The sequence below is a fragment of the Calonectris borealis genome, chromosome 8 (assembly GCF_964195595.1).
Source record: "Calonectris borealis chromosome 8, bCalBor7.hap1.2, whole genome shotgun sequence".
Lineage (NCBI taxonomy): Eukaryota > Metazoa > Chordata > Aves > Procellariiformes > Procellariidae > Calonectris > Calonectris borealis.
Window position 1 is genome coordinate 33,790,421 of NC_134319.1, and position 20,636 is coordinate 33,811,056.

Genomic DNA, 20,636 nt, shown 5'->3' on the forward strand with positions numbered 1-20,636 from the left:
CCCGCTATCCTGGCCGGAGTAACGTAGGACAAGCAGTTTCTTGACACTGAATCAGCTGCTTGATCAACTAGTTAAGAAGCTGATGGTTAAGGCCGTGGTTGCTCTAAGCTTGCAGACCTCCTGTTTGCTTTACTCCTGTTTTCTGGCTCCTCGCCCTTTCTTCTCCTTTCTGAAGCTCCTTGCAACCTGCCTGGGTTTCACCTCCCTCCTGCTCCCGTTTTCCTGATATTGAGATGTTCCTGGGGTGTGCAATCTGGGGGGGTTCCCCCATCCCCAGGATGGGGTTGTTCTGCTGAGATCCCCTGGCACTTCTGGTCCCAGCAGTAGCCTCCTGGCCCGCGTGGGTAGCATTGCTGCTGCCTTCCTGTGCTGCTGCTTTACACATGTCTTCAGGCAGGAGGCTGACAGTTTTCATTTTGATCAGACTCAGACGAGAGAGAGGTACAACGCAAATTCAAAATTGTTAAATGCTTAGTATTATTCTGTAGTTTCCCCTCTTGTACACGTTAGGGCTTGGGGAGGGAGAAGGCCCCTCATCGAAGGACAGTTAAAGTTTTCCTGAGTTGAAGTCATTATTTTGTCATTAAAAACTAATGTTTTTTGCTGCTGATTCCCAGCAGGGTTACAAAGAAAATATACAAAGCGTGGAGTAAAGAAATTTGGGGCAGCTGCTGCAGGGGCCAGTGCCACTGCCAGGGTGAAATGTGAACTCTAAATAAAGCGATGTCCCGCCATCATCGTGCGGTGTCTATTTAATGAAAGCTAGTTTTCTCCTTACTTTGTCTCCCAGCCTGCTCCCTGCGCTGTCCCCCACCCTGCGGGGATTGCTGGCGGAGCTGGGAGGGGTGCTCGGGACTGGGATGGCTCTTCGGTCCCCTCCATCTGTGCTCTGCAGGCATGAGTTAACTGATTAAATTACTGGCATTACACGAGTCACCGCTCTTCTGCTTTCTAAGCAGAGTGACTCTGCATACATCCCCACGTGCACGCTGCCCCTTTCTCACACCTTCCCTCCCGTTGGCGGTCCCCGGTTGCGGGGAGGGGTGAGCAGGGCCATCCCTGGTGCCTCCACCATTGGGACAGCTAAACCTGAGCTCCTTATGGAACAAAGTACGCATTATTTTGGAAGTAATGATACAGAAATGAGCTTTTCCAAGAGCTTCGTAGCACTTTTAGGAAATAAAGGCCTTTTTTACTTCTATCATAACTGTTACTAGAAAGTGCATTTAGTGCTGTCCTTTTGTTTTTGGCAATTTGTCTGAAAACATTGCAAGTAGGTGGTTGTGGTGCCAGAGTCCCTGACTTCTGGTTAGGAAGGGAAGCTTGTGGTTTTCATGAAGGACTGATATTTCAAATCATGGTAAATACCTCTAGGAAACAATTAGTTGACTGACAGAACTACGTGGCTCTGAAACCACGGTTCTCTTGTAAGTGACTTTAGTTATTCTTGTCTGTCAGTATCCCAAAAAGGCAGGAATAAACAATGCCTTTCTCCTTTTCCAGAATTAAATTTCTTTAAATCGGAGAGTTGAGGCTATTGAGTGAAGAAGTTGCTAGAAGTCGCCAACGCAGATGATGAGTGAGCATCTGGCTGAAAATCTGCAGGATGAGACTGTATTGCTCGTCTGTCCCTGGCGAGTGGGCAGGAATAGCAGTTACGGGTTTTGGTCAACTTAAGGTGTATTTTCTCTGCCGCAGATTTCCTTGTAAGGAAATCTGTACTTCCTTTCCTTGTAAGACGTAGGAGCTGTGTCAGGAGAAGCCCGTAACTGTTTGGAAGGTGCTGAAAAGGCTGTAAATCCTGAACTTGGGGTACCCCTTGCACCCCAGGCTGGTTCTCTCTGTTCCCTGGCAGACTGCCGCCGGTCTTTGAGTACGGAGCACACAATTTCACAAAAAATTATCCGAGAGGCGCTCTTAAAAGATCTTTAATTTGGTGTCCACCGATATATTTAGAGATCTCTAGGAAAATGCGTTTGTCTGCGGCTCTGAAAGTACATCGGTAGCACTGGGGAAGGACTTCGGAAGATTCCCGAAGTCGGGTTTGTTGCCTTTCTGTGCTTTGATTGTCTGCGAGTTCAAGCAAAAACATGGCAGTAACAATCCTGGGGTTTTTTGATGACAAGTCATGTTTTACTCTTAATTCATAGCACCTACCAGTGGTGTCCGAAAATGGCTTGGAGCAGCTGTGGTGCAGCTGTGGCGCTGGCCGCTCATGAGTACTGCGGTCATCAGCAGAAGTTGAGAGCTTTGGTTACAGCCCCTTGTAAAGCTCTTGTTTGTGTCAGGGAATGAACGGGACTGGTTTTCTGGTGCACTTGAAGTAGTTGGCTCTGGTCTCTGTACTTTCTTATTCACCAAATTAATGGTTAATTAACCATCCAATCCATAAGGATTTGGATGCGCAGTTACAACAGTGCTATCGTCTGGGCTGCTGACACTGATCTTTGCCTGGATGGTGTCACTAGCTATTACATGGAAAAGGCTACAAATGTTTATAGGGATCTGAATTCTTCCTGTTGCAAAACCTCGTACCAAATATGTCTCCTCGTTAATTTGGCTGTGAGTTAATTGCCTTTTTCATGTCATCCATACAGTCTGTTTTGCAACTCCAGGGCACAATGTTTCATTTTGTGAAATGCATGGTAGAAAATTAACATGCTGCTCTGGCGGATGGGAGGGACCCTGTCTCCCAGCCTTTCTGTCCCCCAAACCCCGCTTTTTTTTCATTGCTCCCGCTCCTAAAAAGTCGACATTAACTTGAAAACAGTGGGAGGGAATGAAAAGGGCTTTGAAAGGGTGATCCCATTGGTGGGAGTGGTATTGAGTGGTTATACAGGGTGTACAGAGGGGTTGTGGGAAGAGAGGTGGTTCAGCAAAAGGAATAGGGTTTGGAGTCGTTAATCTGCATCATTAGCACTGTGTACCAGAAAGTTTAAACTGTGCCTGGCTAAATCGCATAAGTCTTTGAAATTCACAGTAGTGCTGGCAGCCCCGCTGGCTTTTGTCCTTCCTGCAAACACACAGCTGCTTGGTCTGGGCATCCCCGCGTGCTCAGCATCCCCGCTGCTTCCTCCGGTCCCGCCGCAGAAAGCCGCTCACGGCTTTGGGGAAACCACAAGAGACCGGCTGGAAGAAACCTCAAGAAAATGGGTTGGTGTTGCCATTAGACCCATGGAGGATGTGAAAGTGTGGAGTGTTTGGTTCACGTCTCTAGTCTCTGTGTGTAATTAGCGTAACACAGGAAAACTTTCTTTATCACCCCCCTCTGAGGAGTGACGCGTGTCCAGACTGGCTTAAGAAATTTGCTGGTAATAGTCCAAAATGCAAACGGAGCATGTGCTCCCATAGCTGTGTATGGTCTGCAGAAATGTTTGCTTTGTTCAGGTAGCTGTGCTGGCCGCTCAAGGGAAGCTTATCTTAAAACACACGGTTGAAATCTATCAGCTTCTGCTTTTCTCCTGCTGATGTTTTAAAGTCAGCTTTCAGCACGGGTAACTCAGCAGAAAAGGTAATGGACTGCAAAAGGTTTTGGTTGGAAAGTAGGCATGGAGGCTGTGAAAGGTGTTTTATATGTAGCGGTTACTCATCAAGTTACATGATGCTTGGCTACCTTTGGGAAAGAAATGGCAGCTGGTAGGTGGTACTACAAGGTGTCTTGACAGGTCTAAAATAAGGACATTCTCACTGTGCATTTAAAAAAAGAAAGAAAAAAAAATCCATGGCGGTTTTCTGACTGTCCTGCTTCTTGAGGTAGGTGCTGAGACCACCTCTTTATTCTTGCATCTGCCTTCTGAGACGGGAGACGTGATGGGAAGTACAAGAGTCTCCAGGGCAAGTGATGATGGTTTTGGATATTGTGGAGTGGAACATCATACTCTTTCTATCATAGAGTTAATGATTAATTAATTAAGTTCTGGTAGCAGACACTTGCTTTAAAGTGTAAACAAGCATTTTTAGTTAGAGTGTGTAACTCCTAGCTCTGTGTGCTTTTTTGCATCCTTGAGAAAGGCATGTTTAAAGATTTTGAAGGGGAGGATTCTTATCCTGTTGGAAAAGATTACTGGTCACTCTGAATCAGCAATTAAAAAGAGATTAATAAATAATTGGTAAGGCATTCCTGGAGCATCTTCCATCTACCATGCCTAAGTGGTTTCTTTGAAGAATGTTACCAAGGTAAAACAACCAAATCATCACTGAACTTCTTCCTTTCAGTACTTAAAGGGGGCTTATGAGAAAGATGGGGCAGACTTTTTAGTAGGGCCTGTAGTGATAGGACAAGGGGGAATGGTTTTAAACTAAAAGAGGGTAGATTCAGACTAGATAGCAGGAAGAAGTTTTTTACAATGACAGTGGTGTAACACTGGCACAGGTTGCCCAGAGAGGTGGTAGATGCCCCATCCCTGGAAGCATTCAAGGTCAGGTTGGACGAGGCTCTGAGCAACCTGATCTAGTGGAAGATGTCCCTGCCCATAGCAGGGGGGTTGGACTAGATGGCCTTTAAAGGGCCCTTCCAACCTAAACCATTCTATGATTCTCCAAAATGAAGTATAAGCCATAAGGAAGCTCGGCCTTCCTGTTCTGGGCTTGACTAGAGGACAGTAGTCAGGGGGTGCTCAAATACTTGCCTAGTATCTCTACACCATTTTTATCTTGTGCTGCTTCCTCTCTTTCTTTCCTCTTCCACCAGCCCAAGGCTTTCATGCTGACAGTTGGGTGTTTTGTGTTCAGTTGCTGTGACAACAGATTACAAGGCAGAAGCGTTTTGTGTGCGTGAATTGCACAGTGTCCTTGCAGAATAGCTGTGCTGGGGCTCAGTGGGGTGCTTAAAATTTGGGAGGCAAGGAATGAAGGTGTGTCTTCACAGTCTCTCAGGGTACACTGGCTGCTCTCAGCCCTGCCCCCTTCACTGCAGCTGGAGGCAAGGAATCATGCACCCCTTGGCTGGTTGTATCAGCTTGCTTGATTAAGTCCCAGTGGCTAATTTGATGGAAAGATAACCTTTTGGTGGCCTTGGTGATACTGGGATGTGCCTGGGGCCACCTAAGTGCTGGTTGGTGGGAAGGAGGCACTGGGGATGCACAGCCTGGGAACGGGGAAGAGACTTACACCAGTTGCAGCCAATTTTGAAAACACCCTAAAACTTTTTTTAGAAGGACTCTTGTGATAAGATGAACTCAAAGTGAGGACTTTGGATTATGGGAAGCTACTGCGAGCTTTGAAAGCTCAGACTTTTGTGAAAGGAAGGAAATGAGCAATCTGAAATTTCCACTTTTGTGCCTTGCACATGGATGCAGCTCATTAGTTGAAGTAAGAAACCTGAGAAAAAGATTGAGGGAGAGATTAGAGAGCATTTCTGAGGGAGGGTTTTCACAGAGAAGACATTCATGTATGTGTTTAAGTTAAAACACTGAATTCTTGTAGAGTTCTGCTTTATGCAAAACGTCTATTTGGAGATTCAGCTGTCCTAGCTTGTTTTAGCTGACTTTGCATAAGCAGTAATAATGAGATTTGTTTTTTTACATTAATAACCTATTAAAATAAGTGGGTAAACTGATATTTGTGCAGCTGCTTGATTACTCTGGAAGCAGATTCAAGGGCAACAGATTGATCTATAGTGTACAAATCACTTGATAAACAGTACACTTTTTTGTCTTTTTTAAAGCTTTTCATCAGAAAGAATTGTTAAAAAAATCAGTGTGAAACTAAGTCTAATTTTCATAACTGATGCTGAAGACTGAGGTGGTGCATCCCAATGCAATTAAATTTATAGCTTACTCATTTTAGAATTAATAACACCATAATGACTTGCTTTTCTCTTTATGGGCTTGGAGTTCCTGTAGTGATGGATGAGATAAAGCCAGTAAAAGACTCTTGTGCTGCTAATATTCATTGAGTATCTGAGAGTTAAACATACGGCCGAAGGAGAGAAGGAGGCTGAAGTGTGTCAGTGCTTTGGGTTAATTACTAGAGCAGCTCCTGCAGAATTATTGTTCTTTACATGTCAGGCTGGCGGGGCTGATGTTGCGTCAGCATTTCTTTTGTTAAAAAGCTTCGCAAGAGATGAAAAGTTGGCTTATGCGTCTCCTAGGAGGAAGTTTTCCTGCAAGTCATCTGCCACCTGTACAGAGCTGTAGAGCTGCTCTTCCAGCAAACAGAATCAACCAATGAATGGTGATAATTTGTAGAATATAGATATAAAAACGGTTATACCTTCTGGTTTTGCGGACAAAAAAAGTGCTCTTTGGTCCTACAAATGAACTGTATTCATTAGTCCTAAGGAGAGTTTTTTTTTTTTTAATGAAACTTTCACCTACTTGCTTAAACTGTGGGTGCCTGGAGGAATGGAAAACGAGTTTAGCGTACCTGAGGGCTTTTCTTACAGAGGTCTCCCTTTAGTATGTGTCCTGCCCACACAGAGATAAAGGTGAGCAAGAAAACCCCTAGGGCGATGCATTTTTGCATGGGTATGCAGCAGTTCCTGCCCAGGCGACTCTTGCTGGAAGGATCCAGCCCATCTGCCGGCCTGGAGCTGCCTCTGATGTGCTGGGAAGAGGTACGGTGATCACCGGTGGGGTGATCAGGTTGTGGGGGTGCTTGAGCAGAGCATGCACCGAGGTCATTTCTGTTTTATTCCTGCAAGGAATGTATAGGTAGTGATGCCTGAAAGCAGAGCACGGGGACAGATGCTCTTCCATCAGATCACTGAAAGCTCCTTTGCAAGTGCGGGCACAGTTTTGTAGTGCAACTTCATCCTTCCCCCTCTCCTCCCATCTGGGGGAAAGGTGGTGAATAGTCAACTCCCTCCTCCCTAGATAATGCTTGAAAGCTGTCCAAAATAGGCTTGGTTTCAAAAGTAGCGTGAAGTCGCTGGGGTACGTAAGGCATAGAGTCGGGCTGGGGGTTTTGGAGTGCTCAGCCCCTTCCTTCCTGCTGGGATAGAGACTGAAAAACCTTTGGGTCATTTTATTTTTGATGCTAAACGCATAGTTTCCTTCCAGCGCAGCAAGTTCGTGACTGTTTTGGAGCAGGGTGTCTTCGGCCTGAACACAAGCCGAATCCTGCCAGCAAGGCAAGCAAAGGCTTGTTTGCTAAAGATAGCGTTTGCACGTGTACATAGTCCAGGGGTTTTTTAAGGTGCTTTGTGAGTGCTCAGATTTACAGCACGATCCTAGACATCCTAAAGAAAATTAAAGAGATCAGATACATCTAATGAATAACGAGCTATTTAAGGTCAACTTTATCCTTTATAGCACCTATTCTCCACAGCAGCCATACCAGATGACAATCGCATCACACAAGCATATCGTACATCGACCTTTGCGTCAGATTCAATTCCATCATGTGCTGTCGTGCTCCCAGGTGATCAGGCATCGGTTTTCAGCATCTTTCCTGTCTCCGAGGCCGGTATACGTTGGTAATTCAGTAATCCCTGCAACGTGTTTGGGCTGCCTAAGGTTATAGCTTGTGCTCGTGTTAATCGGGCTGGCTCTGAAAAAGGTTTTGTTCAACTCTTTTAGTAATGCTTTCTTTAGATTTATTAAATAGTTGTCCTTTGCATGGATGGAAAATGTTAAAAATAGAAGTGCTCAAGGCAGGGCTATTGTGTTGGTGTTGACAAGTTCGCTGGAAGCTGAAGCATGCCTCGTATGTTAAGAAGCACCAGGTTTTGGAAGGATTGCTGTCTTATGTCCTCTTGACCCTGCACTGAGGAGCTGCTTTTCTGAGCTAAGAAGAGACCGTCTTTTGGAGAAATTAGGTTTTTAGTGTGCTACCATTCACTAGGTAGTGTGATTATTGCAAATAATAGCTTGAGCTTGGGATTTCTGAGGGATTGTTGCCTTTTGTAATTAAGAGGCACCAACTGCAAAGCTAGTCGGTGAAAGAACCTGAAATAATATCTAACAGACCATTTGCTTTTTGGTACAACTCTTCCCTCTACTAAAAATCATCTTTTCCTTGTCCCATCGCGGTGCAGGCAAGTCCATATACATATATGTAAGGGAATAAAGCACAAGTGATGATAGAGGAAATAATGACACTGTACCGGTCTGTACAGTGCAGCAAATAAGTAAGTCTCTGCAATTTCCCTCTCCCCAGTAGCTGTAAGCACTGTAAAAACGGAATGATTTTTTTTTCAGGGTGCCTAACTTGGCCGACGTTGTCCCAAACCAAAGGCAGACTTTTCAGAAGAGAAGGCAAAGGCATGCAGGACCTCTGTTTGGTGGGATTCTGTAACTATGGAACTGTGTACTCAAATATAAACCTAAACTGTGAGCAACTCTGGCCATCGTGGTTGCAGAGACGAGCTTCCAAATGTAAATAGTGCATGAAATGATGGAGAGCAATTTCCTGAGCCTCCTGTCTCAAGCTGGCTTCTTTATAGTGGCAGTCAGCTGTTGGTATCTGCGTTTTGTCGTCATGAAAATCTAATGGTGACCACACAGATTTTACTGCGCCGTTGCTGATTGTGTTAGCAGATACACAGGCTTATCTCAAGCTGGCACAATGCTTGCCAGGTATTATTCTGTATCCAACTGTCTCTCGTGCAGCTGTGAAAGTCATCTGTAACTTGTGTGGAACTGCAGTTCTGCAGGAGACTGGGACATAGGACAAACGTAAGGGAAAGGTAAAAAGCTGTGGGGTTTTTTTGTGGTGTTTTTTTTTTGTCTTGTTTTCCTAAAATGGTAGGAATAAGGGAGGGTTTTGCTGAAGTTCAGGTTTTCGCAACATAGCAATTAATCCCTTCTTTCTTCCTTTGCACTGCACAAATATATCTTTTTTTTTTTTTTCTGCTCTCCTCCTCATATGGTTAGGATTCCCCCTGATTTAGTAGGATCGTCTAATCTTGAAGACCCAGCCCAGCAGGGGAATGTGTATTTTGATAAGAAGCAATTAATGGTGCTTCCTCACCCGGACTCGGAACGATCCCAAAATCAGATCATACGTCATTGGGAGGATGCTCGTCTCCATGCAGCTTTGCAACTTGTGCAACAGATGGTCGTAGTAATATAAAGAGATCCTAAAAAGTGTATATAAAAAAAAACTTAATAAAAATAACTAGGTTACGTCATGTCACTTACTGCTTGTGCCTTTATTCTAAATGTGCAAAAGCTTAGTTTTCTTGGCCATGGGTAGGTATGTGGTAGTGCTGGGGTTGGAGCGTGGTGGGGACCGCCCTTCCCTGACTTCACATGGTGCATAGCTAAAATGTGTTCAGAGCGAGTGCATACATTTACTTCCCATCTTCAGAAATTAATTGTAAATGTTGGCAAATGATTTTAATATTTCTGGAGGTTTTTAGTTGAAGAACAGTAGTAGTTTTCAACTTCCTCTAAAAAAAAAAAAGGAGACTATAGAATATTTTTTTTTTTTTTGATGAGAAAATGCTGTTATGCTCTGAAGGCTTTTTTGGAGTTCAGATGAGTAGCGTGCTTCTATAAGCCTTTTTTTAAAGTTTCTATTTATCCTTGTAGTTGTAAGTTATGAAATATTCACTGTCATAGGTCACAATATTTCTGTGCTAAATTTGGGAATATAACTGGCAGCTTGCTTTTTCCCTGGGAACTTTCGTGTCAGGTTGGTACAGAAAGCTTTAGCTATTTAGCTGTTGGGGGAAAGAGGTTCTTAGTTTCATTCTTCTTTTCTTTTTTTTTTAATTTTTTCTTCTATTTTGCCTCCACTGCTTTTGTATTTTTCATTGCCTTTTCCACTGGCATGGAAGAAATCGAGACTCGAAGTGGTTGTGCTGTCGCAGCTACTTGGTTTTCAGTGTCATGTTTGTCTTGCCTCTCGTGTGCGAGGCTCCCTTTCCTCTTTGTGGTTTCTCATTGTTTTCTGCCAAACCCCTGTATTTCAGAGCTGCTTCCTGCTTGCGGCTTTGTACCAGCTTGGGAATCTCCACACAGTTTTTCTTTGCTTTTGGTGTGCAATAAAGGCACAACTGCACGGGGGGTGAAATTGTAGAAACTAATGAAAATCTGTCAAAGATATCCAGGGTTTTTCTGTGTTTCTTTCCAGCATTTTGTGTATAATTATTTTGCGTTTAAAAAAAAAAACCACAAATCACACCATTTTTAAAAAAAATTTCCCCCCTATGATATTACAGCTAGTCAAACTTTTTATTTTTTTTTAAAAAAAAAAAAGGCAGACCCAGAGATTGGTGATCTTCACCTGGCTGCTTGTGCCTGGACTTTGACCACCATGTCAAATGATGTGCCTTCTCTTGCAAAAGCAGTAGAAAAAGCCAAGCTGTTCTTCATGCCTTTCTCTTTTGTTTACTGGTGTTTTTCTCCAAAATCAAATGGTGCTGGCTAGAGGGAGTGCTCAACACAACGAAGTACGTGACAGGCTAGATCTATAGATCATGGTGAGTTCTGACAACTGCCCTTCAGGCTGGGGCTGTGAAAGCACACCCAACGGCTGGTGGTGGGCTGGGTTAGTGCTTCCAGCTGGTGCGTGTCAGAGGTAGCGCGTGGTCCAGACCCAAGCGCCCTGGGATGCTCGAGCACGAGATCTTTTCAAGGGTGTTTACATGAATTTGTCACATATGCGAAAAGGGTGGAACTGGTACCGGACTAGCCTGAAACCTCAAGATGGGTCTATGCTACGAGTGGGTGGTGAGTGGAAAACCACAGTGTCTGGCTCGGTGCTCAGCTGGCATGGTGTTGGAAGTTCAAGTATACTTTGAGTTCAAGTATACAAGAAGTTCCGTATACTTTGCCTGTTCCTGGGCTTTCCCAAAGTGTCATCTTTTGGCTGCTGCCAGCACAGTGCTGGACACCTGAAAAAAAGCACCCAGACCCCTGACCTAGGTTCACTTTGTTCATAATGACATAAGAAGTGCTGGCCCGCGTTCATCTCTGGAACGAGCCCATTTGTCTTGCTGATGTCTGTCTATCTTCCTTACGTTGGCTGGTGGGTTACGGCACTCAGGCTTACGGGGTAAGTGCTCCAAGGGTCTGCTGTCCAGCCCAGCTCATGTGTGATACTCCATCGCATTATGGGAAGTTAATATGCTTTTCGAGAGGATTTCTTAAGCACGTAGACATTAAACTTCTCTCCAAAATCACAGGGAAACAATTGGTGGTAAAACCCAGAAAAGGAACCTGGCTGATCCTATTGTTTCTGGGGACTATGGCTTTCCTGTTTACTCAGCTTGGCTTTCAAATATTTGTCCTGCTCCTGACGAGTAAAGCACTTTTGCAGTGATCTGCAAAGTTCTTGCCTGTACCTCTCCATGCAATTTTTGATTTGTCTCCTGTTTTTGAAAATACTTATATCAATTTGGAAGTGGCAGAGGGACACCTCTCCTCCCCTGTCTTTAAGCTTGCAAAAATAAAGCACTGACAAATTCCTTCCCACCCCCCTGCCCCCATTTTCTTCTTGCTGGACCAACAGCCCATAAAAAAAAGGGTGTTTAATTCCTTCTCCTTCCCCCTCCACCCCCAACTGTTTATGGCCTAAGTGCAGCACAGCCCCTTGAAATGAGGGTTTGCAGAGCTAGAAATTGCCAGGCGCTGATTGTTGGTGTGCCTTTCTGATGGAGGCTTGCTGCCTTTGAGGTGAATTAAAATGCTTCAAAACTCTGCGCTGGGTTATAAAACTGTGATATTAATAAGTAGTAATGGATAATTGAGATGATCCCACCTGCAGTTTTAATGTGATGCAACCAAAGGTTGCATGTGAGGGAACAGAATCTAAGCAATAGTCTCTGAACCCCTCTTCGAAGGTAATTATAAAAATAAATATGTATGCATTAGGAATTGACCTACAGATTCATTGCCTGTCCCTGGCCTAAAGAAGTCGAATGGCCGAACGGAGAAGTAGAAGATTAAACGGACAGATGTGTTGGTTGTGGTGTGGAGGCATGAATCCAACCCCCCGTTGTCACCTGGATTTATCTGCCTTGCAAAGAAACGGGGCTCGTGTGTTTGATGCCAAAAGCACAGACAGGGGACCCTGTGTGGGGACTGTGTCCAGCAGGTACAGCTGTGTCATTCCCTTTGTGAATGCAGTGTTTTTTTCTGTGACCTGAGGAACCAGGAATCCTGCCAGGATTTGGGGAAAGCCGAGGCAGTGGTGATTCCTGGCTGGTCCTTTCATGCAGCGTTGCAGCTCCGTAGCACCCTGCTCCTTTCTGCCTTCCCTGGGTCCACCTGGAACCTGGAGATGTTCTTGTGCTTTTTAGATCTTTCCATCGCTACGGGTTGCTCTGGGTTTTGGGTTTTAGCTCCTAGCAGGAGCTGGGGCAAGAGATGCCTTTAGAACTGTCTACTAATGCGACACCAAAATGGTCTTTGACCCTCTGATATGCTTGGTCTGTGTTGGCGAGGAGAAGTTACCGATGTCTTGGTGGAGCTGGGAGTGGCAGGCAGCTCTCTCTTAGGAAGGAAAAGCTCAAACCCTTCTGTTGGGGGACTCGGCCGTGAAGCTGCTGCAGAGCGATGCGTTCGCGCTGCTGCGCAGGGGCTTGTGCCAGGAGGAGCCGCCTCGGGGGGCTTTGACGTTCGTGCCTGCTGTGGTGGCTTGGGCTTCAAGTGAAGATTTCTTTTTCTCCTCTGAAAGTGGTGCATGCAGCTTCATTTGCTCCGAAACCAAACTCTTTTCAGGGAGCTGGGGGCTCTCAGCTAGATGCTTCCTCCCTAACCTCTCCAGAAGAGCAGAGTACTCTCAGCTAAATGAAGTTTTGCCAAAATCAGCATTCTTGCTTAAAGCAGTATGTCACCAGGAACGCTTCTGGCTTTAAAGCTTTAGGAAGAGAAGTTGGTCTGGATACTGTAGCCTGATAACTTTTTTTTTTTTTTAAAGCACAGGCCTGGATTGCAGAGACAGGGTTTCAAGTTCTTGATCCGAAGTGAACTGGTAGTGAAGATGCCAAATAATTTTTCTTGAGTGTGAAATGTTTTGCATCTCTAGCCAGCCTACTCCTGGGGTGATGCCCCTGGAAGGGGCAAGGTAGGGATCTCCAACTCTGATAACTTGTTACAGTTTTGTTCCTGAAAAATGTCAGGGACATTTTGTTTCTGTCCCAAAAAAGGAACAGAAACAAACTTCAAAACCTTGGAGGTTGCTATGAAACAGAACAGTCTTCCCCTTGGCTCTCTTAATAAAGCCTGTAAATACGCTCCTTGCTGAGTTCCCTTGCTACTGCTGGTGGGGTATGGTGTTGTGTATGTCTGGTAGGTATGTCTCTTCTCTTGTAACCAGACATTTCCTTGGCTGTGGATTCATTGAACTGTTTCAGGCAGAATTAGGGTGCTGTGTGCTGCCTGTCCTGTGGTATTGGTTCAGAGCAGGGTTGCTTTCCGCTCCTGTTTTGTGTGGGTGGAGGAAAATTATTTCAATTGTCTAGTCGTTCAAAATTTTTCAAAAATATACTTATTTTAGAAAATACAACTCCCTTGCACACAACACTTCCCCCTCTTGCCCCCGGCTTTCACAGTTTCCTAAAATGGTTTCTGATTTCTTAGTAACTTCCCTACAGAAAGCTTGATGCTGTTTGCAGCGAGGACCATGTACCAGAGACGTTGCCTTGTCCGCTCCCTGCAAGGCCCGAGGTTAGCTGACACTGCCTTTGCATCTGCGGTGTCTGCTACACGCAGACTTTCTGCGGGTGCGAGTTTGGGTTTGTACAGCAGAGATTAGCTGAGGGACGTGGAGCCAACGCAGAGGACTGCAGCATCTGTTTCCACCTGCGGTGCTTGGCAGCTTGTTCATTTCGGGTAATTTGTGTAAAAATCAGACTTGAAGAAATCTATGCTATGAAGGGAAACAGCCCAAATGAGAAAACCTCTCTGCTTCTAAGCCCTTTTGGACCCCTGTGTGTACCAAGAAGTCAGTCTTCTGTATCGAAGGCTGCAGCAGCAAAGCATGTGGGTCTCTGACTGTAATACGCTCTGGCTATTTTACTTGGGCTGGGTCCCCTCCCATGTGGAGCTTAAGTGTAGCTTTTGGTCAGTGAATCTTGAGTGAATCTTCACCTGTCTGTCTTGGTGTCTGCATTAGTGTGATTGCTCTCCAAAGTCTCCTGACTGCTTTGATTCGGGTGCCATTGACTATCACGGGAGGTCAGTCATGTATATTTAGGTGTCTGAGTTATTTGCCTACAGCCTGGACCTTAATCCCATTCTGCTTCTGTTCGTAGAAGAAGGAGGTTGGAAGGGACCTCAGGAGGTCCTCTAGTCCAGACTCCTGCCTGGAGCAGGATCAATGTTGAATTCGGACCAGGTTATTCAGGGCTTTGCCCAGTCTGGTTTTGAAAACTTCCAAGTCTTCTTCATGATGTTTCTTCATGCAGAGATACAGTAACTCACTGCATTTGTGTTTATGTCGAGGACTTCTCCCTCTGCAGTTGTGCGCCTCAGGATTTGTATGGTTTCTTGCTCATTACAATCTTGATTTTCCTGGTAGCGATCACAAAGCAGACTGCTGAGCCCCTGGTTGTTAAACATCAATTATAAGGTAACTTTGCAGAATACACTGTTTTGGGTGCTTACATTCATTTAACATAGGGATATTGCCTTAAGAAAAAACACTAAGTGACTGCAAAGAAGAAAAAGGAGAAACGAAATCAGCTACCTTTTTGCTAGCTCACTCATTTTCTGTAGCTGGCAACTTGGGAACATCTCACTCGGTGGTTGTGCAAAGAGCGTGCTGGGTAGGATCGAGGGATGTGGTCTTGTCCCTGCTGTTCCTCTTGGTGGGATGTGCTTGCATTGAAGGTCTGTGGAGTTGATGCTTCTCTACCTGTAGACTTTCTTGTTAATTTATATTTTCTGCAGAACTTCATACTTTCTTGCAAGGAGCAAACACCTAATTGATGAGATTACAAAGCCATGTTAAGAAATTAAGTGTCCCTCTCTTTTGTGCGCTGGAAACCTCAGTTGCAGTAGCAATAACTGGAAGGTGTGAATTGGCTTGTTCTCCTCAATGGATTGTTAAAACTGAAATCTGAAAGACGCCAGTGGTGGTTGGGCCCTAGAGCAAGGGACTACTGACATGTGGTAGAGACTGGTTGGGCCCTAGAGCGAGGGACTACTGACATGTGGTAGAGACTAATGTGCGAGACGGGTTTAAGAATATAGGGAGTTGACCCCTCTTATGGGTTAGTGCGATGGAACAGCTATTGCATCCTGCTACAGGAGCTCGGAAAGCTCCTGAGCTGTCCTGTGGTGCCTAAAAAGCTTTAGTTCCGAGTCTTTCTTTAGAGCTTTGAATTTTTAAAATGATTGAAAGTAAAAGGAGGTAGGTAGGAAGAAAATCTCAAATGAGATTTCCCCTTCAGACAATTGTGAAGCCCTTTCCCCACCAAGTTTTCCCTAGGTTGGTTTTTACTACCATCAGTAGCAAACTGCTCTCTCAATTTGGGGTTTTCTCCTGTTTTGTATGGCAGAAGTTGCAGTAGAAATACATCTCAAGAAGAGTAGGCTGGAGGCGTTACACATGTGCGCCAGGTGCCTGTGGATTTTTACATAAATGGACATGTCCTTTTTTTTATCTTGTTCCCTACTGACCTAATAGCTACAGTTTCTGGTTATATTCAAAATCTGAAGACCAGTATATTTATTTGTTTCAATCTTTCATAGTTCAGGATGTCAACGTATTGAAAACCAAGAATACATCTGACAAGCAGCTGAGGTTTCTGTGGCTGATTTTTGAGTATAGAAGTAAGTGTTTCCCATGGAGTACTTGCGGTTCTACGTCAGTTCAAGCAATATAGAAAGATGAAGTCCCACCAGCTGTGTGACAAGGGACGGTCATCGGTACGTGCAAGAACTGCGCAGAGATTACAATGTTTGGGGCTCATAAATGTGGTGTATTTGGGGCTGGAAATCAGGCAGCTGCATGCACGTGCCCATTTTGTCCATTTACCTCTGCAGATGGGATGTGTATGCCGCTTTCATTCCTGGTGCTTTGTGTGTGGATTATTGGCCAAACAAGCTGTTATTTTTTTGTGTGTGTGAAGGTGAGGGTGGTGCAGAAGGCAGCTCTCCACTCTGCATCGCTGAAGCCTGGTTCAAAGAGCTCATCTGAGCTGGAAGGGTGGGCAGGGGCAGTCAGGAAGAACAGATGGTGCTTATTTCTGAATTTACAGTGTTTTTTCCCCTGCCCCCAGCCTCTGCGGACAGATGAAATGATTTATCTTATTAATTCCAGAGACTTCTGTAAACAGAATGTGTAAATACATATAAACATGTGCTTGATCTGCTTTGGTTTGCATGTCTGGGAGCGGTGGTTTACAAAACTTCCTCCCAGCCTCCAGGCAGAGGAGGAGGAGTGGGAGAAGGAGCTCAGGCACGGGTCGTGCTTCTTATCTTTGCTCGAGTCCACTTCTTCCAGAGCAGCCCTGGCTCCCCAGGGCAGGGTCACACCAGCTGGGCTGGGAGGCTTAAAGCTCATTTGCCTTTTCGGAGCTTGGAACAAAATGGGCTGTTGTGTTGGGGATGAACCCTGGTCATGGTTTCATCTGCCTTCTTACATCCTTGGGAGGGGCTCATCGTGTGCTAGTCTCCCTTTCCAGGGCAGCGTCCTTGGTTTTGCTGATATTTTGTTTACAGTTGGTAATGTTGAACTCATGAAGGGCTGATGTTATCAGTAAGTGGTTCTCTGCTGCTCTAAGCTGGAAGCGTTGGGAGGAGCCCAGCTGGGCATGCCGTTGGGTGTTTGGGTCACTTTGGTGACCATCTTGTTGGAGGTTTGAACCCGGTAGAGCCGGTGACACAAAAGCCATTTTCAGTTCTTTGTTGCTGAGCTGCAGGTGGTAAATTCTGCCAAATGTCAGCATTGCCAAGGGAGGGCACTGACTCTTTCTCCTAACTGGCTTAACAGGGTTTGGATGGAGTTGCCCATCCCAGGACAGCTGTGGTCCGGAGAAAACAGCAGCATCACCTCAAAGTGAGGGCAAGGTGTTAGCATGGAGCTTAGCTGTGAGGTGACTGAGCTACTAATAAATGCTTCTGAAGCTGTTGTTCTGGAGGTCTTAAGGTCTTTCAAAATGAAAGAAAAAAAAAAAAACCTGTTCATATTTCTTATCTGCAGCCAAGAGGGTGTTTCAGTGATCGGTGGGTTTTCTGGGAGAGGGAGGGAAGAGGCTGGTGGCTGCATTGGACTGGGAGTAGCGTATAGGACAAATCGTGCAGTGATGCTCCTAAACTCAACTCGCCTCTTTTCAGTGAAAGAAAAAAAAATAAGTTGTCTAAGGTGCATTCCTGGGATTAAAAAAGAGCACTTGCTAGAGTATGGGGTAGACTTGGAAAGCTTTTACACTTCAAGGAGGGAAAAACAAGTGCAGTCACTCTTCATCAGAGGTTAGAAATAGGATTTCTCAAAAAGCTCTGTTGGCATCTGTGGTTTTTTATCTCTTTAAAAAGTGAAGAGGTAATATTTTCAGATGACACAGCTACTGAAGTTAGCGCTAATGAAGTTGGTTAGGTGGTTTCAGAGGAATTTCAAAAGGCTGCAGCAACATCAGGTTATTCAACAGCATTGTAGCAGATAAAATCCCCCATGGATGTGTTTAGTGTTGCATGATGAGGGGGAAATGTTTGAGCTATTCGCTTATATTGATGAGATCTGAATTCACTCTGGGAAAAACACTTAGCCCTGTGTTATTGGGTGCATCTCCACTGGCAGGTGGGATTAACTGTATCTCAGCTCTCGTTTTAGTGAGGGAAGATATAACCAAGTGAGAACAGAAATGTCCAATGGCTACTAAACCGTTATCGCTATGACTGCTCCGCAAGCCTTCTGTGAACTCAGTGACTCTCGAGACCTCTCTGCTGGTTGGAATTGATGATCTAATTTAAGAAGTTATTGGAGAAATGAGGGGGCTGATGGCATGGATTAAACTTCAAGTGGAAAAGGGGAGGAAAAATTTTACAGGTGGAAAGACTTGAGATGGAAAAATTGGTGCAGGAAATGGCATCCTTTGCTGTAGTGTAGACAACACTGCTGCAGGACACTTTTGGGAATACCGTGATGAAGTTGGATATGACTGCAGCCCCACTGCTGAGGTTTCTGGGCTCTAGTTGCATTTAGCAGGAGCACCTGGTGCAAAATAATCTTGTTCAGCATGAACCACTGCTGTAGATCATTTAAACTGTGATTCAGTTTTATGCTGAATATCAGTTAAAGCTCTTCGGATTGTTTTTTGAGAGAGTACGTGCCTATACAGTCTCAAAACCCCTCCTTACCCTTTTCCAAAATTGGGATGGGGTGGATGGTAACCTCAATACTTACTAAAAGGAGCAAAATATTTTATAACACTGAAGAATTCAAACTATTAAGCCAGCAACACAATGCTTTAATTTACTGTTGGATAATGCCCTAATAAATTTCAAATACTAAGTTTTCAAATACAAAAATCTTCCATTTATGGGTTTTTTGGGGGGTGAAGGTCAACTCCTCCACCCCATACAAACCCTCATCCATCAAAGGAGTTGGCCATTAATCATCAAGGGCAAGGACAGAAATTCCTCTCTGCTGTCCTGCCACTGATCTTGGCAACGTGCAAGCCTGGAGCATACTTTGTCTGCTGCACTGCCTGTTTTCTTTCACTTGCACCATGGCCTGAAATGGCTGCAGCTCCCTGCATGCTTGGCGAGGACCTGCAAGCCGGAGCAAGAGGCAGAGTGAAGAAGCAGGTGCTTCTTGTGGGCAGGAGAGGAATGGGGCATGTCCTTCATGCTGACATCTGTTCCGTTTAATCCCTGACCAGGCTCTTTTGAAGCACAGGTGATTTATCTGTCACTGATTGCACTTGACAGTTGGCCTGTGAAATGTGGTCCCCTGCTGCCAGGATGGATCCTGGACCCTTGAGTGGAGAACTTTGGGCCTCGTGGCTTGACGGAGTGGGGTCAGACGTCGATTCGGAGCTCCTCCGCGTGGTGTGGGCGTCCGACACGTAAGGGCAGAGGAGCTCGACTTGCTCTACGTGCTGTTCTGCAAGCCCTGTGGGGCTTCTGTGACGAGGAGGAGAGGCTTCCTGCTGCAGCTGCAAGTTTTAAGGGGTAAACAGGAGGAAAAACAAAAATATTAGTACAGTTTGTGCTCGATTGGGCTGTCCAGACTCTTAAGCGATTGAAAGGGAGCAGATGCGGCATATCTGGTTTTGTGGATCTGGCAGTCCTCGGAGCACAGCCCTTCCCCAGGCATGTACGCTCAGCTGGATGCAGGACACTATATGCTTCTGCCTTTAGACCACACTGTAGACCTGAATTTTATTAATTTCTTCTTCCTTTCTTAATGCTTTCCCTTTGGTAGAGGAAGGATGGTGACTGTCTCGAGCAACGGGGGTGGTTTATCTGAGCAGTGTTCATAAGGTTAAACACTTATATGTAACAGGAAAACCCTAACCCAGCATCCCCCAAGCTGTGCAGGTAATGGTGTGAGATGATCACCTCTCCTCCAGTCTATGGTAGTGCCAGAGGACTTCAGATGTAGTGCGAGTATTAATGCTATTCTCTCCTTTTTTTTTTTTTTTTTTTTTTTGAGTATTTGGGCAGTTATTGGGAATAATGCTGATACTGAAGATGTTCGTAGTTATGCCGCTTGGGGGAGGAAAGAAATCTTAAAAATATGTTGTAAAGGGTGTGCTGCTGTCTTGTTTTGGAAGACAAACTTGGAGTTTAATTTTGAGTTGCAATTGAAGCATGAAGTAGTATCCATGCTGTTGAAGACGACCCACATACAGAATCACTAAAGAAAGAGGGATTCTTTGAAAAATCTTTTGATACCTTGACTAGCTGGGAGATGTTTAATTCCCCTCCCGCATCCCCCACCCCATTTAGACAAAGCAATAGATTAGACCAAGGATTAAACCAACTCTTTGCCTACAAGTTTGTTACCAAGCTTTCACTGTTTTATCATTTTCTTTCACATAGGTTTGAAGGTTCTTTTTTTTTTTTTTTCCTGAATGATGTTTTGTTTGAATACACTTTTAAGATTTGCAGTTAATGGTGGGTATTAGGATTGAGAGGTTATCCGGGGAGCTGTTGTAGCACTTCATTGTTAGACTCGGAAGTGGGAACTGGGTGAATTAGTTGCATTTAAAGGGGTTTAAAAGTAGTGTGGGAAAAGGGAGAGTTGTAAGTTTTCTGCGTGCTGGTGCTGAGTTTCCACTCAGGCCTGGAGTACAAGCTCAAAGATCTCATAACTAGGACTTACTGTTATTTTTTTTAGTTTAGTGCCCATTTAAACACTCTGTGGAGACTATCCTATACAAACAGACTTGGCGCAGCTTCATGCTAGTTTGCTACAGAGATACAAATATTTAGGGAAACTTTGCTTAGCAAATACATGAGTAAATGCACCTTTTTCAGCTGTAAAAATGTTCGTGTCAGAGGCACCTTGAAATATTTGAGAGCTCTGTATCTGGAGGGAAGGAACTGAATCTTGAGAATTGATTACAAAAAAGGTATTTCCTGAATTGCAATGCAGTTAAACAGCACAATGATTTTCTTCTCTGCATCGTCATGCTCACAGCTTTACCCACTGAAGTTCATCTTATTTCCAAAGGTTATTGGTATGTCCATGAAAAGGCTGGGAACAGCCTGGCTTTGTTTTCCCATGAGCTGTGGGAGAATGAGCTGGGAGAAAATAGATTACTCTTCAACCAGCGAGTCTGGGGGAGGATA

The 20,636-nt window shown here is 44.8% G+C and overlaps 1 protein-coding gene across 1 annotated transcript in view; it reads left to right on the forward strand.

Annotated features, from left to right (window-relative positions):
• The window catches only part of LAMC1 (laminin subunit gamma 1), a 69,840-nt gene that overhangs the window by 8,973 nt on the left and 40,231 nt on the right, over nt 1-20,636 (forward strand). The gene's annotated exons all lie outside the window — the stretch shown is intronic.